Source organism: Myotis daubentonii, chromosome 11, assembly GCF_963259705.1.
Source record: "Myotis daubentonii chromosome 11, mMyoDau2.1, whole genome shotgun sequence".
Lineage (NCBI taxonomy): Eukaryota > Metazoa > Chordata > Mammalia > Chiroptera > Vespertilionidae > Myotis > Myotis daubentonii.
In genome coordinates, this window is record NC_081850.1 from 52,758,136 (window position 1) to 52,784,252 (window position 26,117).

Sequence of the window (26,117 nt, forward strand, 5' to 3'; positions counted from 1 at the left end):
ACTTTGAATAAATAGACAGGCCTTTAAGATCTAGTGTAGAGGTCAGCCCACAAACTGAGAATAGTTTTTACATTTTTAACGAACTGCCATATGTATATATATATATATATGTATATATGGCAGAACTATGTGGCCCACAAAGCCTAAATATTCACCATCTGTCCCTTACATATTTACTCTCTGGCCCAGGCCAGATAGAGTTTGCTGAATGGAGGTGGGTCTCACCAGAGGCTGCAGGATGTCAGAACATCTATTTTGAATCCCAGGTAGGCATTTGCAGAAAAAGAGGCATCAGCATCAACAAAGAATAGATTTCTATTTCTCCTCTCCAGAAGCTCTGGAGACCTGGCAAACTAACCCCATACTGGGGATTGCTGGGCTAGAAAGAGTGAAGGCTTTTTTGTTGGGTTTAGAATACAGTATTGCCCTTGTTCTAACTGAGCAGTGGAATGCATCCTTTCATTAACGTTGCTTTCTCGGGCCTTCAGGCTAAGTCCAGCTTGTAAGCACTGCTGCTGAAAGCCCTATCAATGGAATACAAGCCTCAGATCTGTGTCCTGGGCCGAGGCATAGGGGAGACTTAGGTTTGTCAATGGAGTAAGTAGGTAAGTGAAAGTGTTCCTTTTTGCTTGCATATTTCTACTTTCTCTAGTGCACATTAGCGGAATTTAATACTTATGTCCAGGGAAGCAGATTCCTAACTGCTTCAACTGTTCCTCAAACTGCAGGGGGGAATTATAGTCCTGAAAGACAGGAGCTGCACCTCCAGGCCCAGACCAGGTTCCCGTCTCCACATGGCCCCCGTGGCCCTGAAGAAGGAAAAACTGACAAGGCCAGGGCTTTCTACCGATATGCATGAATGACCATTATATTTCTGAAATACTTTGGTCCAAAGAATTTACAGCAGTCATTTACATTTCTTGCTACCTATTATTTTAAATGTCCAAAACGTTTCCCTTGCCACAATACCAGAAGGTGGATACAATTAGCCCCTTTTCTGACGGTAAACCTAGAGCTTGGAGAGGACAGTACCCTGCCCCTGGATGACCTAGCAAGTCGGAGAAAAAGCCAAGAATGAAAGCAGTGTTCCTGTCCGTGGGCATCCTGCCACTATCCTAGGCATGGGTAGCTTCCAGAGGGAGCTGAGATCAAACCCCATATCTCTAGTGATCAAATCTGGTTTTCTGAGGCTGTATTGTTGTTCTGATGACTGGATGGATAAGCCTTGAATGACAGGGTAAAAATGTATTGAGTGAGTGGTTCACCAGCCTACCTTCCTTCCAGCACCCTGGCTCCTCAAGAAATGGATATGTTGTGTCATTGCCAATGGTTATGAGTCAGCCACAGACAGGACGATGATGGAGCCACTCATTGGTCCTGTGCTCTGGAGCGTGGCTGCTCTCTTTGTACTTCAGCATTCCTACCTGGTGTGTGGGACATTTTTGTCATTCCATCGCAGTCTGCTGTGCGCACGGCCCCTCAGCTGGCCAGTCTACATCTATTTACATCAGCTGTCCAGCTGTCAGCCTCCTCACACCCGTCTGCCTAATGGGACGAGATGAAATCTGTGTTAGGAGCTGCCTTTCAGGGCAACGAGTGGGATATCCACAGAGTTCCAGGTACTGTTGTCAAAGTGTAAGGCCTCTGGGACCCCAGTGTCAGGACTTGGCGATAAAGAGGCTTTCGGGAAAAATCTTCTGAGCACTGGCTCCTGACCACATGAGGGCTGGTTTCTTGGTATTTCTATCCTATTGTGTCATGTCTAGGAAAGAAGTTCTGTCCAAGTCAGTTTTCAAGGGGTTTGATACACCTGCTAAAAAGCTCTGGGACTAATGGCTGACAAGGCTGAGCTTCTGAAAGTTGAATACCAATCTTCCCTTGATTTTATTCAGATTCTTTCACTGCAACCAGTGTGTGTGTGTGTGTGTGTGTGTGTGTGTGTGTGTGTGTGTGTGTACACACATGTGCGTGCTCACCCTTCCAAAACAATGTGTTAGGTTTATCATACAGGGCCTACCTGACTCAGGAGAATGCTATAAACAACAGCTCTCAGCCCAGCCAGCATGGCTCAGCGGTTGAGCGTCGACCTGTGAAACAGGTGGTCACGGTTTGATTCCTGGTCAGGGCACATCCCTGGGTTGTAGGCTCAATCCCCAGTGTGGGGTGTGCAGGAGGCATCCGATCAGTAATTCTCATCATTGATGCTTCTATCTCTCGCTTCCTTTCTGGAATCAATAAAAAAATATATATTTTTTTAAAAAACACTCACCTGACATCCAGGTGGTCCCTTGGGACCAGACAACTAGACATATGACAGCTCTTCCCCTTTCCCCTTCCCTGTCCCTGTTAATAGTGAACTGTTCTCAACCAGGCTCGCTTCCTCAGAATCCAGCTTAGCTTCCCGAAGAAGCCTGGGGCCACTCCTATAGCAGGAAGCTGCCCTAGATTTGGGCAGTAACCAGTAGAACTTGATACTGACGCCAGAGTGTAAAAATAAACACCTCCTACAGTGCTGTCTTAATCCATTGGCATCAGAGTTGCTATTATTAACCCATAGGCCTTACAGGCAGCTGTGATGGGCAGACAACAGCCTGGACAGACCTATCCTGCCAGCTTGGGATCAGACTGTTTCTTTGCTACACCTACTGGGATCTGATCTGGGGCCCCTGGAGAAGCACCATTAGTCTGGGAGCATGCCCCACAGCAGGTAATACTAGAGATGAATTAGTATCTTTGGTTTGGGAAAGCCTTCGGCTCCCAGGGCCAGCCTGGCAGTCCAGAGTATAATTGACACAGGATGACTAACTCAGCCATACTGCTGGGAAGGGGAAAAAGGAACATGACTCTTTCCATTTCCTTTGGCTCTTTTATTTTATTTTATTTTTGTTAATCCTCACCTGAGGATATTTTTTCCATTGATTTTTAGAAAGAGTGGGAGGGAGGGAGAGAGACAGAGGGAATCGATAGATTGCCTCCTGCACATGCCCCAACCGGGGAGGGGATCAAGCGTGCAACCGAGGTATGTACCCTTGACTGGAATCGAATCTGGGACCCTTCAGTCTGTGGGCCGACGCCCTAACCACTGAACCAAACCAGCTAGGACTCATTTGGTTCCTTTAAAGAAATGTTGTCTGCTGGTTGCTTGGACCTAGAGCCTTTAGGTTTTCTGGGAAGTTGGGAAAGGAGAGAGGAAAGGACTCCATTTGTCCTCTGCCAAAGAAATAATAGTAATAGTTGACCATGACTGAACACTTACCTTATGCCAGGCACTTTACGTACAATATCTTACTCAATTCTACCTCAAGCCTTTGAGAGGAAATATCATGACAGTTTTACAAATGAGGAAGCTGAAATTTAGTGGAGTTGAGTAACTTCCCAAAGTCCACTGCCGGCAAGCAGTGTGTCAAATTGGACCCAGACCCATCTGCACCAGCATCCATGCTCTGAATCATACAGAGCCTAGCTTCCTGAATGCGCGGGGCCCAGGCCAGACTCCAGCCACCCGCTTTAAAAAATCTTCTGCTTACGTAAACATAAGTTTACTCTCACGTTAGTCCTATAACTAAAGCAAACATCAAATAACTCCACAGAAGGAGTCTTTGCTGCCACCTGCTAGTAAGGCCGTCCCAGTGCTGTTACGAACACGGCGAGCTGGACACGGAGGCTGTCGCCTCGTTGGGAGATATGTCGCCTCTGGGAAAGGCTTTGGCTCTGAGGGGTCCCAGGGACAGTGACTCCTCTGCTGGGAAAAGTTCAGACTGGAACCTCGGAGAGCAAGGCTTTGAGGGCGTCTAGTAGTCACACCGAGGGAGGCGTGTGCTCGAATGAAAATATTTCCTTGAAGGGCTTCTCTCTTTTCTTTCTCTACCTCCCCACCCTGTCTCCACAACTGGCTTGTGTAATTCAATCTAAATTCTTCTCATACCCCACTTCACTGTGCGTATGTGGCCTTTTATTTACCGCTTCTGACAGGCTGATTGGATAGCAGCTTACCAACCCGCAGGCCTCAGTCCAGTGCCTGGGGGGAGGGGAAGCAAAGAACACTGGCCTTGCTTCCTGGAGCCAAACGGAACAACCAAAGGAAAAGCAAGCTAGAGGCCACTGGCCCTCACCGAGTTGACCACTCTGAACAGTCAAGGAGAAGCATAAGGGCCTCTTTTGTCCCCGCTCGCTCACTCCTGCAAATACACGCTTGAGAACTACATCCAAGCCCAGCAGCCTGTGGCAGGCCTTTGAGCACCCCCTCCTGCTAATTGTCTCTCGTCCCTTTGCTCACTACACCTAGCGTTAGGAGGCTTTCTCTGTCCATCTCTCTAGCCTGTGGGCCTCATTCACTGCTGCTTCCTCCATCCTCTCACTGAAGAACTCAGTCTGTCAGGACAGGAACTAAACCTTTCCTAATTCTCTATAGTCTTCCTCTCTCTCTCTAACTTACATCCTCCAAAGAAATGGGATTTATAGCAAATTCTCAACCTCTAGAGACTTATGGCTATACAGCTGGAAGCCAAGCAGTGTGTGTGTGTGTGTGTGTGTGTGTGTGTGTGTGTGTGTGTGTGTGTGTGTTTATATGTTGAAAGGCAGGAGGACGAAAGGGAGGACAACTATCAGCACCCTGCATAAGAACCTTCCCTTGGGCCGCAGGTTTTAACCTGACTTGGTTTGTAAAAGAGTTTAAAGGGACCTTCGGAGGCCGTCTGATTCAGCCCTCTGCCTCCAAATAGGTGTTATGAGTTGGGCTACGACGGGAGTCAAATGGTTGACCTAATGGAGAAAGGCATACAGTTGCTGGCAGGATCAGAGGAAGAGAAGAATTTTTTTCCTAGGTATAATCCCCTTTGGAACAGAGAGACCCTGGGACAAAGATGAGTTTATTGTCAGATTTTTATGGAATAAAGGGAAGCAACCCTTTACAACTCAGTGAGGGTCAGTGGCTTCTAGTTTATTCTTTTCCTGGGTGTAACTCCCAGTGATGCAGTCTCCATCATTGAATTGGGGTCTTTGGAGCTTCAAGCATAGCTGAGCCTAAGAAATAAAAGGCTTGGAACCTGTTGGGGTTCCTCCCTGTTAACGTAAGAAACATTCAAATCTGTAAGGAATTCTTGAGAGTTTATTTGAGCCAAACTGCCTACTCTTGGGGGAAGCAGAATCTCAACATATTCAGATAATGCTCCCGAGAAAGAGGGTTTTTTCACCTTTTTTTATACTTTACAATCAAAAGAGGAGCCTAAAGTGGGTTACATGAACTCAATTGGTGATAGATTAGGGAGGTGGGAGAAAGCACAGTGGGGAAACCTCTGGGATTGGATAAAAAGTAAAAGGATAGACACAGACTTCTTTTTTCTTAGGTGGGTGCAGGATAGTTGACAGTCAACAATTAACAGATGACAATAACAATGAGGGAATCTGTGGTCTGCACCCCGGTGCCATTTGTTCTGCCCTGAGGGGTCTGCAGAAAGGGAAGTTACAAGTTACCCTGACTTTCCACAGGTATGTTATCTTACATCAAAAAGACAATAGGCTCGGGAAAGATCAAAGTTGGTCTTTGTCAGGGAAGATAGCAGCTTAGGACATGACTACACCATCCTTTGTGGTTACTTTAGGTCTCTTGAGTTTTTTAAGACCGCCCTATAGGCCTTCCCTGAGTTAGTCAGGTTAGCATGCGGCCCCTTTTTGTCCACATCCCCTGGATATTCTCTGTGGTTCTGACTGCATTAAAGATGCCTGCATCTTTCCAGTTCATAAGAGAGGAGATAAACTTGGGGAAAAGAACACATGCCCACACCAGGTGGCTTTAGGAAGGAGCCCATTCTACTTTAGAGCCAGGCTTCTTCTAGAATGTTGGTAATTGACTTTTAGGAATCAACTTCTAGCTGAACCTTTCTGTAACATTGCTGAGAAGCCAACAGCAAAACAAGCTCTGTGCTTGGAAAGAGGACTCTGTATCTGAGAGGCCTGATAAGGAAGCAGCTGGGTGTGTCTAGGACAGCCCTTCAGGCTGGGTCTCTTTCCACACTCCCAGCAGCTGGCTGGCCTCACTTGTTATTAGTCCAAAATAGCATAGCACAGTTCAAAACAGTGGCCTCCTCAGCTAGGAGCAGCTACACACAACCCGGAGGAAAGGCAGATGAGCTCCTGGAGGGTGGCTGCTACTCCATTTGTAGAACCAGACTCCTGGTGCCATAGCCAGGTGCTCTCAGGCATCTAACAGCCTGTTTATTCTTCCCTTGCAACTCAGCCCAGACAACCCCAGGATCACTATTACCACGAATTCTTAAATCTCCACATTCTTTCAGCATCTTTTTATAGCCCATAAACACATAGAACTTTGGTAGGCAGTTTACAAACTGATTTTCCAAATTCATGCAGAAGGACCATTTCTGTACTCAGAAATAAGTTTTGTTATTAGTGCAACTAATCGACATCATTTCCCAAACATATTTGATTTGAGAGCCATGAAGAAAGAGTCAAGAGACGCTTTCTAACAGTTAATCATCTGTACCAGCCCCCAGTTCTCCAACCCCAACAAGCCATGCTCAGTCTTGCCTTCGTCCAGGTTTTCAGAATCTCTTCCTCTAGGCCCGAGAGTTGGAGTGTCTGGGCCTTTAGGCCTCCCTCCTCCCACCAGAGTAGTCCTGTTTTATGTATTGGGGCTGAAAAAGTTTGAAACCATTGCACTAACCCTTATCTCACATCCTGAAACATCGTTCTTGTTTCCCTAACCCTCTCCAGAGGCATGTTGGCAATGATTTTGACAAAATTTTGAGCCACTCAAGTTGGGCTTTTAATCCTGAACATCCATCATGGTGCTTTATACACAGTAGGAGCCACACAGTACTTGTGGCTTGCTTGTTTATTTGACTGATTGATTGATTGACTCCTGAGATGACATTAATTAATGACCTTGGGAAGCTTCTAGATCAGAGAAGAGTAGATAGTGTATCATAGTTTATTTTGATTTGTTATGCTTTGAGCACTTCTGACTTTTCCCGTTGGAATCAATCATGCAGTCTGAGATGAAAACATGTCTAAAAGGAGTTACCTAACATAGGTTGTTGCTGGTGTAGAGAATACTAGGTCAACACAAGCAAAAGTCCTTCCTGTTGATTTCCAAAGAACATCCTGACGTGAAAGGTAAGCAGTGTGATTATTGGGAAAGACTAGGGACAGAGGTCTCCTAAGACCGCATAGATTATATATTTTTTAGTACTGTGATTTCACTAAAAGTTAGCCTGGGTGATTTTCAACATTACTTCATGTGGGAAATGCAGATCTTTTTCTTTTTTTAAATATTTTGTATTGATTTTAGAGAAGAAGGGAGAAAGATAGAAGCGCCAATGATGAGAGAGAATCACTGATTGGCTGCCTCCTGCACGTCCTACACTGGGGGTCAGGCCCAAAACCCAGGCATGTGCCCTGACTGGGAATAGAAACGTGTCCTCCTGGTTCATAGTTTGATGCTCAACCACGGAGCCACACTGGCCGGGCTATTTTGTTTTTTAATTAATGAAAATTTTATATACATTTAGATTTTTTTAAAAGTCAAATGATAGGAAAAGGACAGTATTGGGAAAACTGGCAAATTCCAAGTAGCCTGCAAGTTTAGTCAATAGTAATGTACTCGATGTTAACTTTTTGTTTTGGCAAATGTACTATGATTGTGTAAGATGGTAGCATTAGGAGAACTGGTTGAAGGACATTCAGGAATGCTGAACTATCTCTGCAACTTTTCTAAAAATGATTCCAAAATAAATAGTAATTTTGAAAAGGTCTTCACAATGAAAAAAAATAAAAGCAAATAGTGCCAAATCTGGACAATTGGAGCATCAAAATCAAGAATATCAGCAATAGTTTATGACCCATTGAATTTTAAAAAAGGAATCCCAGAGTCTGTACTGATACCAAATAAATAATGGAAGGAAGGAAGGAAGGAAGGAAGGAAGGAAGGAAGGAAGGAAGGAAGGAAGGAGGGAAGGGGTAAATCTTTCTTACACTAGAATGACAACTAATAAATGTAGCAGGAATAATAGAAAATCATTATCTTTCAACCATCAGAGTAAATAACCAATTCAGTCAAAAATTATCAATGGATGCTAGCATTTCTGTAAAGCATTTATAGTTTGTAGAGCACTTTCACACACTGTTTTGAGTAGGCTACTGTTAGATCCATTGCAGGAGGTGTGATGTTATCTCCCCTTAGTCTCCACATCCTTTTTATCACCTAGTGACTCCCCATAAAATAGGCTGGGCCAGGCATAGGAATGCTCAATAACCAATGATTATATTCGTATATGTTTAATTTTCACTACCCCTGGATCTCTCTAATAATCTCTTGCTACTAGGTTATCTTTGAGATTTTTATCCTTTATTCAAAACATTTCCTGTATAGCTGATATGTATTCTGTATCTGACATTCTCAGTATCTGAAATTCTTGCCATTTAAATGTATTATTTGTTGTTTGCTCTGTCACTTGCTCATAGTATCTTGATTACACGTACATTCATGATCTCTTTTTTTTAATATTTTTTATTGATTAAGATATTACATATGTGTACCCTCTACCCCCCCCCCCCGCTCATCCCCTCACCCCCCCCCCCCCCCGTTGTCCGTGTCCATTGGTTAGGCCTATATGCTTGCATATAAGTCCTTTGGTTGATCTTTCCCCCTTGCCCCCACCCTCCCCTACCTTCCCTCCAAGGCCCGACAGTCCAATCAATGCCTCTCCGTCTCTGGATCAGTCCTTGTTCATCAGTTTATGTTGTTCATTATATTCCACAAATGAGTGAGATCCTGTGGTATTTATCCGCTCTCCAGTTCCATCCATGCTGTGGCAAATGGTAAGAGTTCCTTTTTCTTCTTCCTCTTCTTAAAGAATACCTTTCAGCATTTCATATAATGCTGGTTTGGTGGTGATGAACTCCTTTAGCTTTTTCTTATCCGTGAAGCTCTTTATCTGACCTTCCATTCTGAATGATAGCTTTGCTGGATAAAGTAATCTTGGTTGCAGGTTCTTGCTATTCATCTCTTTGAATATTTCTTGCCACTCTCTTCTGGCCTGCATGGTTTCTGTTGAGAAATCAGCTGACAGTCGAATGGGTACTCCCTTGTAGGTAACTGACTGTCTTTCTCTTGCTGCTTTTAAGATTCTCTCTTTATCTTTTGCTCTTGGCATTTTAATTATGATGTGTCTTGGTGTGGTCCTCTTTGGATTCCTTTTGTTTGGGGTTCTCTGCGCTTCCTGGACTTGAAAGTCCATTTCTTTCACCAGGTAGGGGAAGTTTTCTGTCATTATTTCTTCAAAAAGGTTTTCAATATCTTGCCCTCTCTCTCCTTCTGGTACCCCTATAATTCTGATGTTGGTACGCTTGAAGTTGTCCCAGAGGTTCCTTACACTATCTTCATATTTTTTGAATCTCTTTTCTTTTTTCTTTTTCGGTTGGGTATTTTTTGTTTCTTTGTATTTCAAATCTTTGACTTGATTCTTGGGATCCTCTTGTCTGCTGTTGGATCTCTGTAAATTATTCTTTATTTCAGTCAGTGTATGCTTAATTTCTAGTTGGTCCTTTTTCATGTCCTCCATGGTCTCACTATACTCCTTGAGGGATTCATTAAATTTATCGGCGGTTTCCATAAAATTCTTGAAAAACCTTATAAACGTGGCCTTGAACTCTATATCCAGTCGTTTGCTTTCCTCCGTTTCTGCCATTTGTGACCTTTTTCTTTGTCTCCGCATTTTGGCTGCTTCCCTGTGTTGATAGAGTGGCCCTGCGCGCCAGGTGTCCTGTAGGGCCCAGTGGCTCAGCCTCCCCAGTTACCTGGGGTAGACACTCTTGGTGCACTCTTGGTGCCTTGGTTGTTGTAGGATCACTGTGAGGAATTGACCTCCAGGCCAATTGGCTGTGGGAATCAGCTGTGTCTGAAGTGGGAGAATGGTCCCCCTCTGACCACTGGGTAGAGTGGCTCCTGGATCTAAGGAGGTGCTAATTCAGCCCCTGCCTGAGGCCACACAGCAGGAGCCACAAAGAGGCTCAGCTGTGAAGCAATGCAAGCCGCTGCGGGACCTTGGGCCTTCTCTTGGAAGTTCCGGGTCTGCCTGGCTGGGCTGCAGTTAGGTACATTCACATGCAAAAGCCTCTGCCGCAGCCTGGGTGGGGCGGGGTCTCAGGGAGTCAAAGGGCGGTGAAAGCAGCTATGGTGATTCTCCGCGCCCGGAGCCGAGCGTCTCAGTGTCCCGGTAACGGCTGCAAGCACCTCTGAGGGAAAGCCACCCTCAAGTTCGCCCGCTGCCGCCTGACAGACCAGCCTCTCCCCGTATGAGCCCTGGGTCCCCAGAGACCCGCTGGAACCGGAGTTCAGAGCAGTCGGCAGCTTGTGATTCAAAAAGACAGCTGCGTCCTCAGGTGCCACCCCCTTTCCGTGCGCGCGAGCCGCCGCCGGACCTCTGCACTTCACCTCCGCAGCTCCTCTGGCTCTCAGCGTGCCCCTGTTTTCTTCTAGTTGTAGAAATTACACTCAGCCAGCCTTCCTGTTGTTCTGGACGATGTTTGCTCTGACCCTTGCGGCATTCTTCAATTGTTGTGTGAGGCGACAATTTCCCGGTGTTTATCTATGCCGCCATCTTAGTTTCTCTCCATGATCTTTGATGTAAACTAATTTTTGCTTGCTCTTTAATTTTGAGAATCCCATCAACATAGTTGGGGATATTTTCCTCCAGAGGAGATTTATTTCTGCTTCTGCCAGAAGTTGTAGGGAACCACCAATCCTGGCTCTCTTGAGCTTCTTTTGAGGGTCTCAGCTTCATGTGGGAGTCTCGAATTTAGCTGCCTCACCTTTCTAGTGGTCCAAAGCTTGTCGTTCTGACCACACAATTAGAATGCTTGGGAAATTGGCCCACGAGGAACTCTGGTCCTCCCCCTTGCTTACTTACCCCCTTGCTCATGACTTTTTCCCCCGGCTGGGGAAGCAGATTCTGAAATTTCTCCTCTTTACTCTGAGTCCTGCAATGCTTTTTGAAGTATATGTTATACAGAATTTAGTTTTTTTGCACAAGGGAGTCCCTTAATATCTTGTTCACTGTAATGAAAGTAGCAAAGGTCTATATAATTTGATATCCTACTTGTTAATTCTCTTTTAAGCCTTTTTCTATACCAGAAAACATTTATTATAAACATAATTTCTATCGTTCCACTATATTCCATTGCATTGCTAGACCACTATTTATCCATTTTTCTATTGGATATTTAGAATATTTTCAGGTGTCTTTTGTTTTGTTTGTTTGTTTGTTTGTTTTGCTGTTGTAAGTAATACTGCAGTAAACATTATTATAGTAATGTGAGGTAAATAGTTTCAGACATTTTATTTATTTTATTTTATTTTTTATGATTATTCATATTTTATTGGTAAACAAACTGAGTCTCAGAGAAGAAGCAACTTCAGTAGGTTTTTGTAATGAATAAAAGGATTAATTTGTACTATATTTGGTCACTGCTCTTTATACAATAACTAGAGGCCTGGTGCACGACATTTGTGCACTGTGGTGGGGTCCCTCAGCCAAGCCTGCGCCCTCTCACAGTCCAGAACGCCTTGGGGGATTCTGCCTGCTGGCTTAGGCCTGCTCCCTGCAGGCCTAAGCCAGTAGTCAGACATCCCCCAAGGGATCCTTAGCACTGCCGCAGAGGCGGGAGAGGCTCCCGCCACTGCTGCTACACTCACCAGCTATGAGCCCAGCTCCACAGAGGGAACGCACTGACCACCAGGTGGCAGCTCCTGCATTGAGTGTCTGTCCCCTGGTGGTCAGTGCCTGTCACAGCGACCGGTCGTTCGGCCGTTTGGTTGATTTGCATATTAGCCTTTTATTATATAGGACTGCTATCTTTTATTTTTTAATTTTTATTAAATTTATTGGAGTGAGATTGCTTAATAAGATTAAATAGGTTTCAGGTATACAAGTCTATAATACATCATCTGTATATTGTATTATGTGTTCACCACCCAAAGTGTCAGACATTTTAAATATTGTAAGTTCAAAAATTATACTGCTTCAGACAGTTAAAGTATTATAAGAAGCCAGACTTCTGGTGCTTAAGAAGTGGTTAGAAAAAAAAGAGTTAACATAGTTCATTTTTTAAAGAATCTTGGTGTTGAAACAAAAGAAAGGGGGAATTACCTGAGGTTCCTGGGTTGACAATGCCAGTGATGGCTAAGATAAAAGACAAAGTGATCACACCATTTTAAAATCCTTCCAGCAGTATATGAGGGTTCCAATTTCTCTGCATCATCAACACTTGTTATTGTCTTTTTTATTTTAGTCAGTCTAGTATGGTAAAGTGGTATCTCATTTTAATTTTCTTTTGCACTTCCCTAATAACTACATTGTTGAGGTCCTTTTAATGTGCTACTGGCCATTTATATGTTTTCTTTGGAGAAATGCCTATTCAGATCCTTTGCCCATATTTTAATTGGGTTATGTTCTTTTTATTGTTGAGTGGTAAGAATTTTTAATACATTCTGGATAGAATTTCCTTATCAGATATGTGATTTGTAAATATTTTCTCCCAGTCTGTGGGTTGTGTTTTCACTATCTTGATTGTGTCCTTTGATGCAGAAATGTTTTAAATTTTTTTGAAGTTAACCTTACTATTTTTTATTGTCTAAGAATGTGTTGCCTAACTCAAGGTCATGAAGAGTTATTTTTTTCCTAAGCTTTTTTTTTTGTTTTTGACATCCAATATGATTTTATTTTAGTTTCAAATGTACAACATAGTGCTTCAACATTTTTATAATTTGTTAATTGATCCCCCAATATTTAATGATACCTTTTTAAAATTGACCTTTTTTTTTTTTTTTTTTACATGAACAGCAGGGGTCTTCTCTTCCAAGCTTTTTGAGTCAGAACTACCCACCACACATTCATTTACACTCAAGGCACATCTCTTTTTGGACTATTCTTCTTGAACAAGACTATTGCTAACCACCTCCAAATACCAACCATGGTGCTAGGTTTTATAAGGAACACAAAATAAAAATTATACCGTCCTATGCACTGAATATTGGGGATACAAAGATGAATATAACTTGGAATGTGCAATCTTTAAGAGACACTAGGCAGAATGCAAAAAAAAAAAAAAAAAGAATGATAGCCATGTCAAGTGAGAAATGATTTCCTTAATCCTTAAACCTGTTGTGGACTGATGTTAGTTTCTGATGATAGTTGATGTAATGTATGTGTCTTTGTAAATATGTCTTTTATTTATTTTAGAGCAGTGGTTCTCAACCTTCTGGCCCTTTAAATAAATACAGTTCCTCATGTTGTGACCCAACCTTAAATTTATTTTTGTTGCTACTTCATAACTGTAATGTTGCTACTGTTATGAATTATAATGTAAATATCTGATATGCAGGATGGTCGGTCTTAGGCGACCCCTGTGAAAGGGTTGTTCGACCACCAAAGGGGTTGCGACCCACAGGTTGAGAACCGCTGTTTTAGAGAGAGAGGAAGGAAGGGAGATAGAGAGATAGAAACATTGATGAGAGAAACATTGGCCGCCTCCTGCATATCACCTACTGGGGGGTTGAGCCCGCAACCCATGTGCCCTCACTGGGAATGGAACCAGTGACCTCTTGGTTCCTGGTTCAAAGCTCAACACTGAGCCACACCAGCAGGCTGATGTAAGGTTTGTGTGTGTTTTTAAATGATGCTACTTGGCAATATGAGAAATTGGCAATTCTATATTGACCCCCTGGTTTCTGTAGGGGTTTTTTGTGTGTGTGTGTTTTTTTTGTCTGTAAACTCAACAACCGGCAGCCATATTTTCAGAAGACAGAAAGATAATTTCTGGCTCTGGGGTGATCAGTGAAGATTTGATGGAGGAGATGATCTGGGCCGTGTAGGTTTTGGATAATTCTGAGTATAGACAACTATAACAGGCAGGAGAATCTGAACAAAGTGGAAATGAGCTTATGAAACAGGTTTGAAGGACTAAATGATGGGATGAAGGAAGTAAGGTTGGGTAGAGCAGGAGTAGAAAAGGAAGATGGAGAGCCTTGAAAGCCAAAATGAGGAGTTTGAACTCGATTCTCTGGGTAATGAGAGACCATTAAAAGTGACAGGAGGAGTGACATATTGAAAAAAGAAGGTGCTTTAGCTGGATGAATCTGGCATTACTAGAAGGTAAATTGCAAGTGAGAAGACTAGTTAAGAGGCAGTTGAGGTTTATAATGTGATAGTATTTGTATTTAAATAATTTGATCTTTCATCAGAAGCCCTATAGATCTCAGGCAATAGTAGGTGGAAAGTGGGTGACAACGCGGCCTGTAATGAATAAGCCAAGTACGGCAAATATGAGAGCTACCACCTCCTATATAGGCAACGGGAAACACTGCGTGAGTCGTGGCTGTCCAGTGCAATGCATGGCTTCGCCTCACAGAAATTTCTGGGGCAAAGACCCTGGGCCCGGGTCTCTTATAATAAGTTAGAACTCCAAGCACTTGGTCATGGAACTTGACTTTGCCCTAATCTGCAGCAGCTCACTCAAACCCTTTTGAGGTCAGAATCAGCTAGGGGAGAGGGAAGTATAGTTACACCATTTCTACTCCTTTTACTTTCCCTGCAAGGGTCATTAATAGTTTTATGAACAGCAGCCTCCCTCTCTCCCCTTCCTTGTTGTTTCCTGCTTTGTAGGATCAAGGGTCCATGGCCCCTCAGACAAGTCTTGGTTGGAGATAGGTTTTGGCATTTTAGCCACTTCTGTTCTTCTCTGTACAATTCAGCTCATCTCATCCTACCATCGGTGAGCACATGAGTCTCATAGGGCAGTGGTCGGCAAACTGCAGCTCACGAGCCACATGTGGCTCTTTGGCCCCTTGAGTGTGGCTCTATCTAAGCCTTAGGAGTACCCTAATTAAGTTAATAACAATGTACCTACCTATATAGTTTAAGTTTAAAAAATTTGGCTCTCAAAAGAAATTTCAGGGGGATAAAATGGATACATATGTAATACCCCTTGTAATACTTTAAGCAATAAATAAATAAATAAATAAATAAAAAAGAAATTTCAATCGTACTGTTGATATTTGGCTCTGTTGACTAATGAGTTTGCCGACCACTGTCCTCGGATACAGAAGAAGCAATAAGGGGAAAGGAACTCTCTCTCTCCTGGATCCTGTGTGGTGGCTGCTATGTTCCTGGCCAGTGGACCCAAGCCCTCTTTCTAGTGACCTGAAATCCAAGGGCATGGCTGTGGAGTCCAGAGAGTGGTCAACACCGGGAGGAGCCCTACGCAGGGCTAGTGCTCAGGGGCCACGCCCAGCTTGAGACCACCTCTGTGTTCAAGGGTGGCAGCAGCGGGCAGTGGCATGAAGTGGACAGAGACCTGCTGCTACTTACTGTGTAACTGGCTCTGGCTGTGGCTTCTCTCCTGTTTACGGATTCCCACAAACCTGGCCCAGAACCTGCGGAGGGTGAAGCAGGGAAGGGTTAAAGGGCTCTATAGGTCTACAGGCAGAAGAGATTTTTTTTTTTCTGACCTAGGGGAGACCACTTCCTTTCCCTAGAAAATAGGCTCCCCACCCTGTTGGCCGGATGGATGCCGCCCCCCACAGACCTTACTCAGCACTGACCAAAAGCTGATTGATTAGGTGAGAGGGGACGGTTCTACTCCACTTACATTGGCAGACCCCTGAAGACCCTGCAGTGTGTAGAAGCCTGCCTATGACCCAGTCTTTTTACAGAGGAAGGGAGAGGGACAGAGAGTTAGAAACATCCATGGGAGAGAAGCATCGATCAGCTGCCTCCTGCACACCCCCTACTGGGGATGTGCCCGCAACCAAGGTGCATGCCCTTGACCGGAATTGAACCTGGGACCTTTCAGTCCGCCACTGAGCCAAACCGGCTAGAGCTGACCCAGTCTTTTTTCCGAAACAGACTAAGAGGCTAAATCCAGACGGGCATCCCCTCCTTAAAGACTGAACTTGGTGTGACTGCTGGTCCCTGCAGCCTCCCTTCAGGGCTTCAGGAATCCCCGCCCAGCTGGCGGCTCCACCCTGAGGCTAGTCTGGAATCCCAGTGAAAGGGAAACGCTGGAAAACAAGAAGTCATTCAGAGTGGGCAAAAGAGGAGGGAGCGGTTTCTGGCTAAAATCTAAAAGGAGGGGCCGCAGGAAGGAAGGAAACTCCAAGCCTCTGCCCAGACTTTTTCCTGAGACTCTGAAGGACAAGAGAGGAGCTAGGCCAGTGTTCTCCCTAATTTCCTTCGCTGCCTTGAGAGTTCCCATCTTGCAGCGCCGACTGACTGCCCTCCCCCTTCCCTGGGCTGAAGGCCCTCGGGGACTGACAGGGAGGGAGGCTGAGCGGTGCTGTGGGCACGCCTGCTCCTCCCTCCCCCCTTCCCTTAGCAGCAACGTCACCGCAGCACCAGCGGCAGCGGCAAGGATATTGGGGCTGGGATTGCGCAGCCTCCTTGCATTAGCAACGATGCCATTGTATTAACAGAAACCAGACCTTAAGAAACCAGCCCGTCCCCGCTGTGTGGTCCCTCAGCTGGAACTGTCACGGTAGCGCTTGGTCGGAGTGCAAACGGAGCAGCTTGGGGTTCAGCGAGGCTCCTTACAGAGGTATGGCTCAGCCGGGCTGGGGGAGGGGCGGGGCGCCATCGAAGGATAACGGATCAGCACATTTGGACCCTAGTTTCTAGGGTTGGCTTTGTCCTTCCTAAAAAGAGAGTGAGATCGAGCATGAGAGGCAGACATTAGACGAGCTCATCCATGCATGTATCTGGGCTGCGGTGCAGAGATGGGTAGAAGCACGGGCTGGGCTAATGCTGTGTGTGTGTGTGTGTGTGTGTGTGTGTGTGTGTGTGTGTGTGTGTGTGTGTGTAGAAGTAGAAGAGCCTCTCCTTCCTTTCTGGGCATTTCTAATGAAGCTGCTATAGTGCGGGTCCTGGCGGAGGGGGTCAGATCTAGAAACAAAGGCTTAATGGGAGGAGACACCACTAGAACCGTTGTAAGTTTATGATGGAGAATAAGCAAGGATCCATGCAGCTTTCAAGAGGAAGGGCCGGGAAGCATGCAGCCCATCCTTTCTTTCCACGCATGCACACATGCACATAGACACACATACTGTATCGGCTGGCACTATGGGAACCGCCAGGCTCCAGTAAGGATGGATGGAGTGAAAAAGAATGTTGACCAAGAGGCTCCACAGTGTGGGGGAAGGAGGGGGAGGCAGTTCCTGTAATGCCCAAGGCACCCGACCTGTTATAATCAGTCTTCTTATACAGACTTAGATTTCTAACAGGAAGAGACCTGAGCATAAGCTGACACTCCCGAATTCACCCTCCTGCTGTCTTCCCTCCATTCCTGCCCAAGAGAGGACCCTGGCAGGAAAAAGGTTATCGGTCCTACTGCGGCTCCTCCTGGGGCCTCAGGTCAAGGTCAGGTTGCTGCAGAGCAGCAGCTGAGCGCCGCTGTCTTCCCCATCCTCCTTTAGGAGGCCAAGGAAAGAGGGGAGGGGTTCTGTGGCTGAAAATGCTGATGATCAAAGTCAGGGAAACCTGTCTTTGAAGTTTAGGAACATTTTCCTGCCCAGAGTTACCCTATCGCTGAGCAGATAGAAAGAGTTCCTTAAATTCTCATTTCCTTTGACCACCTTAGTGGGAGATTCAAAAACATACGCTAAGCCCTGGCCGGGTTGCTGAGTGGTTAGAGTGTCAGCCTGCGGACGGCAGGGTCTCGAATTTGATTCCCTGTCCAAGGGCATGTACCTCGGTTGCAGGTTCCCCAGCCCCAATAGGGGCATGTGCAGGAGACAACCAATCAGTGTGTCTCTCTCACATCAATGTTTCTCTCTCTCCCTCCCATTCTCTCTAGAAATCAATGGGGAAGATGTCCTAATTATGCACATGTATGGTTGAGGAGTATACTGGGAAGTTGTAGGAAGGTGTTAGTTCCACGAAGCACTGAGGAATATGAACTTCAGAGCAGGGGAAAGGGTTTGGGGAACTGTGAATGGGGCAGAGACATGAGGGCTGGGAACTAGGGCAAGAGGTGGGATTGAGGAGTGTTATTAGAGCCTGGAGCAGTGATATGAAAGGGACAGTGGGATTAGAAAAAGAAAAGTGGGTAAATGCAAATTATGTAAGAAGCTCTTATGAAAAGAGCTCTTCCACCTCCTTGTTTTCCCTTCACCTTTATTAGAGCTCATGGGCCACAGTATTAAACTTGTCTTGTTATGGAACAAACAAGTCACTCCCAGGGAAGAAGTCAGAGAGGTGTGTTCTTGCTAAATGTGCTCTGTGGTATTTGAAATAAGTCACCTGTACAATATATTCTCATTACATTCTTAACTGAGCAAGAAAAAAAAGTCAAAGGCTAGGATTCCTGAGTCCCATCTTAATGGTGTCATTTATTCACAGTGATCTTGGGCAAGTCATTTTATTTTTCTGGGTGTTGATTTCCTTATTTTTTAAAATGAGAGTGGTTCTGCCCACTTTGGTGAGTTGTGAGGATCAGTGAGATGACATACATAAAAATGTGCGTATGAAAGTTTGAGGGTGGGGGACGCATGGATATAAAATCTCATGAGATGCCTACAGAACTTCACCTTAGTTGGCTGAACTAGAGTTCTCTATGGAGGAATGATTGGCAGGCATTTCCCTTGGTTGTGTAGAAATCAGGAAGGAGTAAGACCCCTGAGATACAAAAATATAAAATAAAATAAACCAGTGAAAGACTTTTATACTTAAAATAAGATTTGGTATAACCTAAATGAAAAGCTAAAATTATACAGCTTTAAGGGGAAAAACGGGAAATTTTATTTATGATCTTAGGATAGGCAAAGATTTCTTAGATTAGACATAGAAAGCTTTAACCCTAAAAGAAAAAAAAAATGGCTTAATGAAACTTCATAAAATTAAAAGTTTCTTTTAAAAAAAAAGTTTCTATTATTTGAAAAAAATAAATAAAACTATTAGGAAAACAAATGGGCAAAGCCACGGGCTGAGAGAAGATATTTTCAAGAGCTAATGGGTGTCCCCAAAAAATGTATGCACACACTTTGAGTAATTATAAAGGCGTGTTTATTAAAATACATTTCATTTTCACAATTAAGCTATCAGCTCTTAAAGTGTGTATACATTTTGGAGGAACACCCTGTATATCTGAAAAAGGCTTATATCCAGAATAAATTTTTTAAAACTCCTAACTTCAATTAAAAAAAAAAAAAGACGTCAATTTTTAAATGGATAAAGTTGGAGTCAACAAATAACGAAGCACCTACTGTGTTCCAAGCACTATGTGTGGGTTCTGGGGACACAGAGTTAGCTGTATCACAGTTTTTGGCCTCCAGGACAGCCTGGGAGACAGATCTGTAAGCATGATATTATAATACAGCTGTCAGAGCCCTCCAGCCAAAGGTTCTTCATCACCTTCCATATCCATTTGTTCCTCGTCCCTGGTTGAGAGGATCAGCTTTCTGTCCAGACTCTGTATGTCACTATGTTTTTCCATTTGAATGCATGTATGACCCAGTAATAGTTTTGTGGGTCAGAATCATAAATTCTTCTGTGTATATACTTGTGAATGCCTCTTGAAAATGGTGCTTTAAAAGGGGGGAAATATTCTTTGAAAATCAAGTGATGGCTGTAGCCCATAGGTACTCCTAAAATTACTGCTATATGTACAAGAAAGTTTTCTATGCCCCTGTTAGTCCAGACCTTGGATTATGGCCTGGGTCCTAGGGAAACCTAATACCATATATAAAGGGAAGCCCCCTCCCCAACCCTTGAACCATGGTATCTGTGGTGTTTAAAGGGGAAAAAAAACTGTTTGAATTATGTACGTAATGGGTATTTATGATATACAAATTAGAAAATAAAGATGAAACAAAAGAATAAAATTAAAAATAATCCAAAATCACTCAACAGAGATAAGCATTGTTAACATTTGTTGTATATGCTTTTGAATTTTCTTCCATGCATACCACTATGGTCTGAATGTCTGTGTCCCCCAAAATTCATATGTTGAATCCTAACTCCGAAAGGTAATGAGAGTAAGAGGGGGCCTTTGGGAGGTCATTGGGTCATGGAGGCACAGCCCTCATGAATGGGATTAGTGCCCTTATAAAGCAAGCTCCCAAGAGAGCCCTTGTCCCTTTGCCCTGTGGGGACACCGCAGGAAGGTGCCAGTGTGTACCAGAAGAGGGCTTTCACCAGGACACAGCCATGCTGGCACCTTGATGCTGACTTCCCAGCATCCAGAACTGCGAGAAATAAATGTCTGCCTTTGATAAGCCACCCAGTCTGAGGTACTGTTGTAGCAGCCTGCACTAAGACGGATTTAGATATATTTATTTACAAAAATGGTGTCAGACTGTAGTGCTGTTTGTGATCTGCTGTTTTCACTTAATATTTTGTGAACATATTCCCAAGTCGATGATCATATTAACACATTATTTTAATGATATCCTGCTCTGTACATTTTTAAATGGACTATTATTGAAATTTTAGGGTGTTTCCAACTTTCTGTTATCTTTGTGGCATATGTATTTGAGCCCAAAGTTTTCCCGGCAAAGGAATAGGAAAGACGGGAGGAGTGAAGGGACAATGATCTCATAGCAAAACTTTAAAAAATCCATTTTACCTCTCTCTACAAAACCCCACACTTTAAGGTGGCTGTTCCCCTCTTTTCTTTTACTAAATCTTAAAACTTTTTTGTTTGTTTTTTAATATATTTTTTAATTGATCTCAGAGAGGAAGGGAGAAGGAGAGAGAGGTAGAAACATCAATTTTAAATAACAGCTTTATTAAGTTATAATTCATATGCCATAGAATCCACCCTTTTATAAAATTGAGAGATAATGACATACCATAAAATTCCGGTTTTGATTTTATTCACAGACTTTTGTAACCATCACCACTGTCTAATTTCAGAGTATTTGCATCACCCCAAAAAGAACCTCCATGCCCATTTGCAGTCACTCCGCATCCCAGGATTCCAGTCCCTGGCAACTACTCATTTACAGTCTATTTCTGTTGATTTGCCCGTTGTGGACATTTCATATAAATGGACTCATACAACATCATACAAAGAAGCCTTTTATGACTGCTTTCTTTCACTTAGCATTTTAGTGTTCATTCATGCTGTAGCATGTATTAGTATTTCATTCCTTTTATTGCTAAATAATATTCTGTTTCGTGTATATACTACATTATGTCCATCTATTATTCGTTGATGGACATTTGTATTCCCACTTTTTTGGCTACTGTACATATTTATAATGTTGCTATGAATATTCATATACAAGCTTTTGTGTAAATATATGTTTTAATTTCTCTTGAGTATATACCTAGGAGTAGGATGGCTGGCTCATATGGTAACTTTATGTTTAACATTTTGAAGAACTGCCAGACTGTTTTTCCAAAGTGGCCGCATGGCACCATTTTACATCGCTGCAGCAATGTTTGAGGTTCCAGTTTCTCTACATCCTCACCAGCATTTGTTACTGTCTTTTATCTTAGCTAACATAGTGGGGGTGAAGTGTTGTAATTTTTATTTCTCTAATGACTAATGATATTGAGCATCTTTTCATGTGCTTATTGACCATTTGTAGGTCTTTGGAGAAATGTCTATTCAGATTCTTTGCCCAGTTTTTAATTGGGTTATACATTTTTTTAAATTCTTTATTGTTTAAAGTATTACTTAAGTCTCCTTTTTCCCCCATTGACCACTCCCCGGCCGCCCCCACTCCCAGCACATGCCCTCACCACCCCCTGTCTGTGTCCATTGGTTATGCTCATATGCATGCATACAAGTCCTCTGGGTGATCTCTTACCCCCTCACCCCCCGCCTTCCCTCATAGGTGGGACAGTCTGTTCGATGCTTCTATGACTCTGGTTCTATTTTTGTTCATCAGTTTATGTTTTTCCACAAATGAGTGAGATGTTGTGATATTTGTCTTTCACTGACTGGCTTATTTTGCTTAGCATAATGCTCTCCATTTCCATCTATGCTGTTGCAAATGGTAAGAATTCCTTTTTTACAGCAGCATAGTATTCCATTGTGTAAATGTACCAGTTTTCTAATCCATTCATCTGCTGATGGGCACTTAGGCTGTTTCCAGATCTTAGCTATGGTGAATTGTGCTGCTATGAACATAGGGGTGCATATATCCTTTCTGATCCGTGTTTTTGTTTTCTGGGGATATATTCCTAGAAGTGGGATTATTGGGTCAAATGGAAGTTCCATATTTAATTTTTTGAGGAAATGCCATACTGTTTTCCACAGTGACTACACCAGTCTGCATTCCCACCAGCAGTGCAAGAGGGTTCCTTTCTCTCCACATCCTCTCCAGCACTTGTCGTTTGTTGATTTGTTGATGATAGCCAGTCTGACAGGTGTGAGATGGTACCTTATTGTTGTTTTGATTTCCATCTCTCGGATGATTAGTGACTTTGAGCATGTTTTCATATGTCTCTTGGCCTTCTGTATGTCTTCTTTCGAAAATTGTCTATTTAGGTCCTTTGCCCATTTTTTTATTGGATTGTTTATCTTCCTTTTGTTAAGTTGTATGAGTTCCCTATAAATGTTGGAGATTAAACCCTTATCGGTGATAACATTGGCAAATATGTTCTCCCATGCAGTGGGCTTTCTTGTTGTTTTCTTGATGGTTTCTTTTGCTGTGCAGAAGCTTTTTATTTTGATGTAGTCCCATTTGTTTATTTTCTCCTTAGTTTCCATTGCCCTAGGAGCTGTATCGGTAAAGATATTGCTACAATACATGTCTGATATTTTGCTGCCTATGGCTACTTCTAGGATTTTTATGGTTTCCCATCTTACATCTAAGTCCTTTATCCATTTTGCGTTTATTTTTGTGTATGGTGTAAGTTGGTGGGCTAGTTTCATTTTTTTGCATGTATCTGACCAAATTTCCCAGCACCATTTATTGAAGAGACTGTCTCATCTTTTTTTAAAAATATATTTGTAGTGCCCAGCTGGTGTGGCTCAGCAGTTGAGTGTCGACCCAGGAATCAAGAGATTGCTGGTTCGGCCGAAACCGGTTTGGCTCAGTGGATAGAGCGTCGGCCTGCGGACTGAAAGGTCCCAGGTTCGATTCCGGTCAAGGGCATGTACCTGGGTTGCGCACATCCCCAGTGGGGGGTGTGCAGGAGGCAGCTGATCGATGTTTCTCTCTCATCGATGTTTCTAACTCTCTATCTCTCTCCCTTCCTCTCTGTAAAAAATCAATAAAATATATTTTTTTAAAAAAAAAGATTGCTGGTTCGATTCCCAGTCAGGGCACATGCCCAAGTTGCAGGCTCGGTCCCCAACAGGGGGTGTGAAGGAGGCAGCCGATTGATAAGATGTTTTCATCCCTCTCCCCCTCTCCCTTCCTCTCTCTCTAAAAATCAATAAAACATATTTTTTAAAAATAAAATATATTTGTATTGATTTCAGAGAGAGAGGGAGAGAGAGAGAGAGACATCAGTGATAAGAGAGAATCATTGATTAACTGCCTCCTGCACACCCTACACTGGGGATCGAGCCCACAACCTGGACATGTGCCCTGACCAGAATCAAACCGTGACCTCCTGGTTCATAGGTCGACACTCAACCACTGAGCCACACCGGTGGGGCCATCTTTTTTTTTTTTTTTTTTTTTTTTAATTCCTACTGGGCCTAGAGAGAGGGAAAAGGAGAGAGAAAGAGAAAGACCAATGTGTGAGAGAAATATTGATCAGTCGCGTCTCTTACACACTCCCACCAGGGATGAACCCATACCCTAGGTATTTGCAATAACCAGGAATCAAACCAGCAACCTTTTGAAGCATGCATGGATACTGCTCCAACCAAGTGAGCCACACCAGCCAGGGCAGATTATATATCTTTTATTTTTAATTGCTAGGCTTCTGATCAGAAACCTCTTATCAGATATATGATTTGCAAATATTTTCTCCCATTCTGTGGGTTGTCTTTTCATTTTATTGATGGTATCCTTTGAGGCACAAAGGTTTTTAATTTTTATGAAGATCATCTTACCTTACTTGTTTTCTCACTTATCATTTATGTTTTTGGTGTCATATCTAAGAAACCATCGCCTAATCCAAGATAACAAAGATTTATTCCCATGTTTCTATAACTTTAATATTATAGCTCAGTTTAGCCTCTCTAGTCTCTGCCTTCCTCCATATATACTCATTACCCCAATGCACACAAATAAGTGTAGAAGTCCAAAAAAGGAACCTTCCTCTCAGAAAGGAAGAAAAAAGATGATAAATACTTGCTTTTAAATTTTAATGTAATTGAACCTAACTCACATAGTTATATCATAATACTGTGTCCCTCGCACATGTATTTATTAGCCATATGAATTTTTTATCTCATGTATTACCTGTTCATGTTTTTGAGCATGAACTTGCTTAACTCTTTATTGTACTTTACATGAAGAGCTGTGATCCTGTAATCTAAATGAGTTAAATTTTTAAGAATTGGTAGTATTAAAAGTTTAACTAAATGAGTCTAAATGATGGGAGATTTAGACTCATGGCGGATGAAAGGAAAATGACAGGAATGAAAAGGGAAGGAAGAGAAAAATGAATGAATGAATGAATGAATGAATGAATGAATGAATGAATGAATGAGGAGACATTGGATATGAGGAGTCAGAGCAAGTAAAGACTGTCAGGATCTGAACTTGGGAGCACAGGAGACCAGAACTCGCCTAGTCTGGCCAGGAGACCAGAGAAGCTCAAAAGGGGCTCTGTGTACTTGGAAACCTTGAAAAAGAGAGAACCTTAGCCTATCAGAGGTAAAACTGGGGAGAGAAGATTTTCTAAAGGACCCCCATAATGAAAGTTCTAGGCTAAACTGAGCAGAATTTGGATACTTCAGAAGATCTATATCCTGCGCTAGACAAATATTAAGAATGTATTATGCCTCTTATGTTTGCCAGGCCTATGTGATGTTGTGCTAGAGTGATAGAAAGGAGATAAAAATAGACCCCGCCTCCATTGAGAAGGAAGAAGTTGGCATCAGCCATACTTGCAGTCACTCTAATGCCCACCTTGGCCTCTGCATTCAAGAAGCATCAATACCGTAGTAGGGAGAGTGAGGATCTTAGCCCACAGCCATCAGAGAGGGGCAAGTATTCTGGGGTTTAGAAGAGGAGAAAAGGAGTCTAAGATGACATAGGGGTCAAATGACAGAGTATACCTAAAAATATTTTTCTTGCAAAATTGTAATTTATTGCTATTAGGACATGATTTAGAATTTGTGATTTCCTCCTCATCTGTAAACTTCTGTGCTGTAGCTGTGTCTAAGGCATCTCTGTATCCCCTTAGTGCTTAGCACCATATCAGACATCCTAGTGGTGTTTTCTTAGTTACTTTACTGTTCATACTTTTTATTTTTACTGAGGATTAGTCCTTGTTTACAGCTAAGAATAGGGTCCTCGATAAGAAGAAAATGCTGTCCCTGAGATCCCCAGATCTTCATATGTGGCATTAAAAAGGGGCCTAGCTCGCCCTAACCGGTTTGGATCAGTGGATAGAGCGTCGGTCTGTGGAATCAAGGGTCACAGGTTCGATTCCGGTCAAGGGCATGTACCTTGGTTGTGGGCACATACCCAGTAGGGAATGTGCAGTAAGCAGCTGATCAATGTTTCTCTCTCATCCCTCTCCCTTCCTCTCTATAAAAAATCAATAACAGCCCTAGCCGGTTTGGCTCGGTGGATAGAGCGTCGGCCTGCGGACTGAAAGGTCCCAGGTTCAATTCTGGTCAAGGGCATGTACCTTGGTTGTGGGCACATCCCCAGTAGGGGGTGTGCAGGAGGCAGCTGATCGATGTTTCTCTCTCATCGATGTTTCTAACTTTCTCTCTCCTTTCCTCTCTGTAAAAAATCAATAAAATATATATATTTTTTTAAATCAATAACATATATTTTTTAAAGGGGGGGGGGCTGGCTCACAGTAGACACCTGGCAAATTAAAATGAAGGGGGACCTCCAGGGCTGGACCTGTATGCTGCAGAAAGTGTGTTGGGATACCCCTTGTCCTATTGGGCTGTGTTATCAAGCTCCATCTTGACTCTGAGTCTTTTCTCCCCTTGGGCTTTTCTTCATCTGAAAATCA

The 26,117-nt window shown here is 43.3% G+C and overlaps 1 protein-coding gene across 8 annotated transcripts in view; it reads left to right on the forward strand.

The window, feature by feature from the left end:
• Window positions 1-26,117, forward strand: part of RUSC2 (RUN and SH3 domain containing 2) — a 56,969-nt gene that overhangs the window by 18,073 nt on the left and 12,779 nt on the right. For 2 of the 8 annotated variants that reach the window (XM_059657265.1, XM_059657270.1), the window contains exon 2: window positions 16,487-16,608. The exons of 5 other annotated variants lie outside the window; for them this stretch is intronic. The gene's annotated coding sequence lies outside the window, so the exon portion shown is untranslated. Of the gene's footprint in view, window positions 1-16,248; window positions 16,609-26,117 lie in introns of those variants that run through there. One more of the 8 variants, XM_059657264.1, reaches the window with a different exon arrangement.